Source organism: Neoarius graeffei, chromosome 1 (assembly GCF_027579695.1).
Source record: "Neoarius graeffei isolate fNeoGra1 chromosome 1, fNeoGra1.pri, whole genome shotgun sequence".
Taxonomy (NCBI): domain Eukaryota; kingdom Metazoa; phylum Chordata; class Actinopteri; order Siluriformes; family Ariidae; genus Neoarius; species Neoarius graeffei.
The window spans coordinates 31,208,411-31,215,709 of NC_083569.1; the positions used below are offsets into that span (position 1 = coordinate 31,208,411).

General features: G+C 45.3%; 2 non-coding genes across 2 annotated transcripts; both read right to left on the reverse strand.

Moving 5' to 3' along the window:
* Positions 1-1,184: 1,184 nt before the first annotated feature.
* LOC132897433 (U2 spliceosomal RNA) lies at positions 1,185-1,375 on the reverse strand. Its single transcript, XR_009656316.1, has one exon. It is a non-coding gene; the product is annotated as a U2 spliceosomal RNA (small nuclear RNA).
* Positions 1,376-1,562: 187 nt separating this feature from the next.
* LOC132896536 (U5 spliceosomal RNA) lies at positions 1,563-1,677 on the reverse strand. Its single transcript, XR_009656078.1, has one exon. It is a non-coding gene; the product is annotated as a U5 spliceosomal RNA (small nuclear RNA).
* Positions 1,678-7,299: the final 5,622 nt, after the last annotated feature.

Consider the following 7,299-nt stretch of genomic DNA (forward strand, 5'->3'; position numbering starts at 1 on the left):
CACTACACCACTGTGCTGCCCAGTTTTGATCAATGTCCTAAAATTAAGCATGACACCATATTTCTACTGTCGAGCCGTGATGGTGCTTCTGTATGTTCTCTTGAGAGTAAGCTAAAGTTAAAAATCACAATCAGCCATCTGCTGTCAGCTGAGGTAGGCCCACAGGGGATGTGCACTCATGACCTACACTATATAACTGTACATGTAATATACATAATACACACCTTTGCTGTCACCAGACATTTGCCACCAAATTTCCGTGCTTTTCATTCCCTGACCCAGCCACAGCACATCTGGTTATAGGCTTCTAGTCCCTTAAAACACTTCAGATCCTCAGCAGTGTGTGGACTTGGAGAAAAAATTAATTAGTTGATGATGTCTGGGTATGTCACAGCCAGCAGCAATGCATTGTCTTCGCTCAGTTCCTCTCCTGTTTCAGTTCCAGGCCATTGATTAACTGCAGGCTCTTCAGATAGCAGGCTCTTACACTGGGCTCTGGGCCTTCTACATATTTTCTAGCAACTTCTATTTTCTTATTGCAAGTTTCTTTAACCAATACCATTACAAAAACTGAGATTTTTTTTCTTTGCATGAAACGCAAGCATTGTTTATTTATAGAAATCAATGTCTCCAACATGGCATAGATCTGAAACTTTCATGTTTTGGTGATGTCGGTGAAAACATTCTATTGGAGGTGCAGAAAGCTGGTGTAGGGTAAGGTGGTCTGGGCCAATCTCTTGCACCTTTACAGCTTTGCTAGCCATTGCAAACAGGCAGAGAAATGTCTGACCAACGAGCGTTCTTGATAAATAAAAGAAAGAAAGGGGTGGGGGGGTTGAATTTTGAAAAGGAACAGTTGAGTGTTGTGTGATCTGTCTAATGAAAAAGTAGGACAAAGAATTACTGCAGACTTATGGTCCAGTCACTTGTTAAGCATAGAGAAAACTGTGAAATGGGGAAAAATTAGGCCAAGCAAAAAAAAAAACAAAAACTTTTTTCTTTACTTTTTGTACAAAGTAACCATTTCTGGCACTACTATAATGCCATGTGGATTCATGGAATAGAAGAAACAAGCCCTAATTCTAGCTCCCTACTGTAAAACATCCATTTATCATCCTTATTTGAAGAGCACATCAAACGTGAAACTGGTCTATTAAAGAAAAAAAAAGTATGCTTTTTTTTTGAACAAAGGCACTATTCCTGGAGGTATTGCAATACCAGATTAATGTGTGGAGCAGAAGGAGCAAACTTCTATTCCCGCTCTCTGTTCTGAAAGTCTGTTTAATATAACTTTCTCATTTAGAGAACACAGGAGATATTAAACTGATAAGAACAGATACTACACTTGATCTTAGCCAAAAGACCGAGAAGCGATAACTTGCTGTAGTGAATGGCTTTAAATATACCACTTCCAAATATTAAAATCCAGAAAGGTAAACATAGCTAGACTCTGCCCCCAACAGCTGGATCCTTTTGAAGAGAGACATCGCCTTGGGTGTGTGTGTGTGTGGTTTCCATGCAAAAGGTTCAGTATTTCTAACATTTGACCATGAAGCATGTCCAGCTCTACCAGAGCAAAACCTGCAAAAATAAGCTGAGCTCATTAACATCCCTCTCCCCGGAAAAGTTTAGTAAAAGGTGAAAGATTTCCGCGTCAGTGAAGAGAAACCTGAACTGCACTGAACACTGGATCAGGTTAGTGACACTGGATTGGAGGCTGTGAGGCTCTCAGCGCTGCCGCTGTGATGCTTGTAGTTGTGGCTGAGGAGCTTGTTATGGAAACACCTGGGATCTCCTTTAGGTCTTACCGAATAGTGGAGCTTCCATTCAAATGAAAACAAACATGCAACAGATGTTGGACTTTGATGTGTTTCAATTTCAATTTTATCACGAGAAGATAAATTTCTCCAAACTCACATGTATATTATTCTTTTTATTACTATAAACTACAGTGTGCTTTAGGGATTTATAGCAAAATGTTTTGAAAACAAAAGATAGACGATTCATGAAAACACTGACTGGATTCAAGTCAACTTGTCAGATCCCGAAGGATTTCACAGTGATTTCAAAATCATCACTATTTTGCAGTGGCGGCTGGCCCATAGGGGGCACTCGGGCACCGCCCTCCCAGATGTGGAGGGGAAAAGACCCCTCATGATATATCAGCCTACCTCAGGAATGAGTGAAGACATAACTGATAGAGTCATACCGGCTCAGACGTCGCCCAGGTCAACAAGGTCTGCATCAGTTGCTAGGGAACCAGGGCAAACTGATGAGAAATGGGCTACTGGAACAAGACATCGATGGATGAGGACAGAAAATATGGATTTGCTGGAATGCTACTATACAAGCAATCCCAGAGAGAGGGGATACATGCAGCGAATGTGGGACCATTGGATACTTCGAAACCCACAATCAAGGCTAACAAAGAAACAGCTATTAGCCCAGTGTTCCAACATCCGTAATCGAAATCTACTATCACAACTAGAGATTAATGAAATACAACAACGATGCTACGGCAAGGGGGAGCCAGGAAGACAGGTCAGCGGGGAGATGTCATCATCCCCAACAGCTAACAGCCTCAACACAAGAGCTGCTGACCTGAGAAGGAAGATCGTGACCCAACTGGAAACCTGGAGCCCCCGACGAATACCGAAGCTGAGTTGCCAAGTACCTTCAGAAGATCTACTAGTAGATGTGAATGCTGCTCTGAAGACAATCTCCACAAGAACCATCACTGAGACCAACAAGCTGATACACAGTACAGCAACAGTAATCATGGAGATGCTTGGACACAAGGTGGGCTCGGGACATAACAAACAGTATCCACCATGGAAGAGACGATTAGAGGCCAAGATAAAGGCAGCATGGAGAGAAGTTAGCCAGCTAGCTGAACTACAGAAAGGGAACATGGTGAATAAAGGGGCACCCAGGAAGTACAACTCACTCTCCATACCAGAGGCACTCGAAACTGCCAAACAGCGACTAACAGCTCTGGCCACCCGGTTGAAGAGATACACCAAGGAGGGAGAGGCCAGGAGAATAAACAAGCTGTTCTCCACTGAACCAGCCAAGGTGTACTCTCAGTGGCAGGGGAACAACAACCGGTCAGACCCACCAAGAGCTGAGGTGGAAAAATACTGGAAAGACATATGGGAAAGAAAGGCATCACACAACACCAATGCCCAATGGTTAGTGGACCTAAGAGCTGACCACAGCAACCTCCCAGAACAAGAACCAGTAACCATCTCAATGGCAGACGTCCAAGAAAGAGTGTCAAAGATGAAGAGCTGGACAGCACCAGGCCCCGATATGATCCATATGTACTGGCTGAAGAAGCTAACTGCACTCCATGAATGCCTAGCAGCACAGATGAACCAGCTGCTGAGGGATGGGACCCACCCAGAATGGCTAACCCAAGGCAGGACAGTCCTAATCATGAAGGACCCCCAGAAGGGACCCATCCCATCCAACTACCAGCCAATTACCTGTCTCTGCACAACATGGAAGGCCCTGTCAGGCATCATTGCGGCAAAAATGAGTAAGCATGTGGCTCAATACATGAGCGAGGCACAGAAAGGAATTGACAGTAACACCAGAGGAGCCAAGCACCAGCTACTGGTCGATAGAACAGTCGCCCGAGACTGTAAGAAGAGACAGACCAACCTGTGCACTGCCTGGATTGACTACAAGAAAGCCTATGACTCAATGCCACACACATGGATACTGGAATGTCTGGAACTGTATAAGATCAACAGGAACCTAAGGACCTTCATCCAGAACTCAATGGAAATGTGGAAGACAACCCTAGAGGCCAACTCAAAACCCATTGCCCAAGTCAACATCAAGTGCGGCATATACCAAGGAGATGCGCTATCACCACTTCTGTTCTGCATAGGGCTGAACCCCCTCAGTCAGATCATCACGAAGAGCGGCTACGGGTACCGATTCTGTAGTGGGGCAACAATCAGCCACCTGCTCTACATGGATGACATCAAGCTGTATGCCAGGAACGAGTGAGAAATAGACTCGCTGATCCACACCACCCGGATCTACAGTGATGACATAGGGATGTCATTCGGATTGGACAAGTGTGGCCGGATGGTCTCAAAGAGAGGCAAGATGGTCCGGACTGAGGGGACTGACCTACCAGAGGGCAACATAGGTGATATCCAAGACAGCTACAAGTACCTTGGCATCCCACAGGCTAATGGAAACCATGAAGAGACCACAAGGAAGTCAACCACAGCCAAATATCTCCAGAGAGTAAGGCAGGTCCTGAAAAGTCAGCTGAATGGTAAGAACAAGGTCCAAGCCATCAACATGTACGCACTACCAGTCATCAGATACCCCGCTGGTATCATAAACTGGCCAAAGGAGGAGATAGAAGCCACAGATATCAAGACTAGAAAGCTCCTCACCATGCATGGAGGGTTCCACCCCAAGTCCAGCACCCTGAGACTATACACTAAGCGGAAAGAGGGAGGCTGAGGGCTAGTGAGCATCAAGACCACGGTCCAGGATGAAACATTGAAAATCTGAGAATACATCAGAAAGATGGCCCCAAAGGATGAACTGCTAAGTGAATGTCTCAGGCAGCAGAACCCTGATGAGAGTGCAGAGGAGGAGGAGGAACAGACAACCTGGAGGGACAAACCCCTACATGGCATGTACCACCGTCAGATAGAGGAAGTGGCTGATATCAAGAAATCCTACCAGTGGCTGGATAATGCAGGACTGACAGACAGCACAGAGGCACTAATCATGGCAGCACAAGAACAGGCCATAAGCACAAGACCCATAGAGGCCAGGATCTACCAGAGTATATCAGACCCAAGATGCAGACTGTGCAAAGAAGCCCCTGAAACAGTCCAGCACATAGTAGCAGGGTGTAAGATGCTAGCTGGATCAGCGTACATGGAGAGGCACAACCAAGTGGCTGGGATAGTATACAGGAACATCTGCAACCAGTATGGAATAGAAGTACCCAAGTCCCAATGGGCCATACCACAGAAGGTGGCTGAGAACAACAGGGCCAAGGTTCTGTGGGACTTCAGCTTCCAGACTGACAAACAGATCCTGGCTAACCAACCGGACATAGTGGTGGTGGACAAAGAGCAGAAGAGGGTGGTGGTGATAGATGTGGTGATCCCAGCTGACACCAACATCAGGAAGAAGGAACATGAGAAACTTGAGAAGTATCAAGGGTTGAAAGAGCAGCTGGAACGGATGTGGAAGGTCAAGGGTTGCGTGGTCCACGTGGTAGTGGGGGCACTTGGGGCAGTAACCCCCAAACTGGGAGAGTGGCTCCAGCAAATCCCAGGAACAACATCTGAAGCCTCAGTCCAGAAGAGCGCAGTCCTAGGAACATCGAAGATACTGCGCAGAACCCTCAAACTCCCAGGCCTCTGGTAGAGGACCCGAGCTTGAGGATGACATGGATACCACCCCCCCGCTGGGGGTGAGAAGGATATATATATATTTATATATATATACAAATTTTAGGGCGGCACGGTGGTGTAGTGGTTAGCGCTGTCGCCTCACAGCAAGAAGGTCCTGGGTTCGAGGCCCGGGGCCGGCAAGGGCCTTTCTGTGTGGAGTTTGCATGTTCTGTCCGCGTGGGTTTCCTCCGGGTGCTCTGGTTTCCCCCACAGTCCAAAGACATGCAGGTTAGGTTAACCGGTGACTCTAAATTGACCGTGAGTGTGAATGGTTGTCTGTGTCTATGTGTCAGCCCTGTGATGACCTGGCGACTTGTCCAGGGTGTACCCCGCCTTTCGCCCGTAGTCAGCTGGGATAGGGTCCAGCTTGCCTGCGACCCTGTAGAAGGATAAAGCGGCTAGAGATAATGAGATGAGATATACAAATTTTATTATCAATGTCATTTTTACTTAATAGTGTGTCCCTACATGCGATCTGAATTATTTCAACAACATTTCCACCAACTGACTCTCATTCAACAGTGAATTTCCACCGACAGACTCATATCATTTCTCTTCTTGGGCGTTCGTCAAAGCGCCCCAGAAGTGTAGTGAAATAGCCAATAGTGTATGGTTGCTAGGGAAAAATAATAAATATTTGGCCAATCAGCATCACCGAATTTAATGGTTTTGGGGCACTGGAAATTTTGCCCCTGCTACAGAAAATGTGGGAACATTTTGGATTGCTATGGTGATAAACTTGAGGTCTCAGGTCAGTCAGTCAGAGAGATGACGGCGACGACGACAGTTGAGGGGCAGCTTCCACCAAGAATTTTTTTCACCAGCCGCCACTGCTATTTAGAATTAAATTCCTACAACTCTCATTTTTATTAATTCATTTTTACACATTTTCTTTCTCTTTCAGCTTGTCACTTTTCTTGTGAAAGATTTCTTCGCCTTTCTCTTGCTCTTTCACCGCTTCTTTCCTTTTCTTCCTCTGTCAAAACTTTCTTTCTCTTCCCAGTTTTGACTTCATCTTCCTCTCCTTGGTTAACTTGTTCTGACATCTTTTTAAAGTTTCACAAAGTCCCCAGCCACAAAAGCACCACTGCAAGAGTCCAGAGCCACCTCCAGGCATGACCCCCAACTGTCCACATGGGGCCGTCCTCCACAGGAGCGATGCGATGAGACTCCAACCAGACACAGGGCACCAGGATGGATCAGGCAGGTCCGAGGAGCAGAAGAGGTCAGCATCTCGATCCCAGGACCGACATGTAACTCAGAGGGACAGAAAACACAGGTTGTTAGGTATGCCCAATGTCACTTGAATAAGTTTTAGATTAGATTAGATTAGATTAGATTAGATTAGATTAGATTAGATTAAATTAGATTAGATTAGATAAAACTTTATTGATCCCTTTGGGAGGGTTCCCTCAGGGAAATTAAGATTCCAGCAGCATTATTACAGATAAACAGAGAAAAGAAATAGAGATAAACTTCTCGATAAATTAAAATAAATTAAGTATTTACATATACAAATATAAAAGAATAAGATATGGGGGGGAGGGGGAAAGGGGGGAGAAGTGGGGTTAGGGTAAGTGTGGGGGGGGAAGCAGGAAAGATATTGCACTTTATATTGCAGTAGGAACAGTATACTTATTACACTGAGTACAAGCAGGGACTCCAGCAACTAACTATGACAGCATAACTAAAAGTGGAGAGCCAGAAGGAATACTTCTTAAATACTTAAATACTTTCTTCTTTCCACCCTCTACTTCATTTCTTAATGAAACCCTGCATAAATTGAACAATGCAGAGTACTTTCCACACCTAAATATCTCCTATTCCCCTCTGAAATTGAGTAACAACTATAGAAATT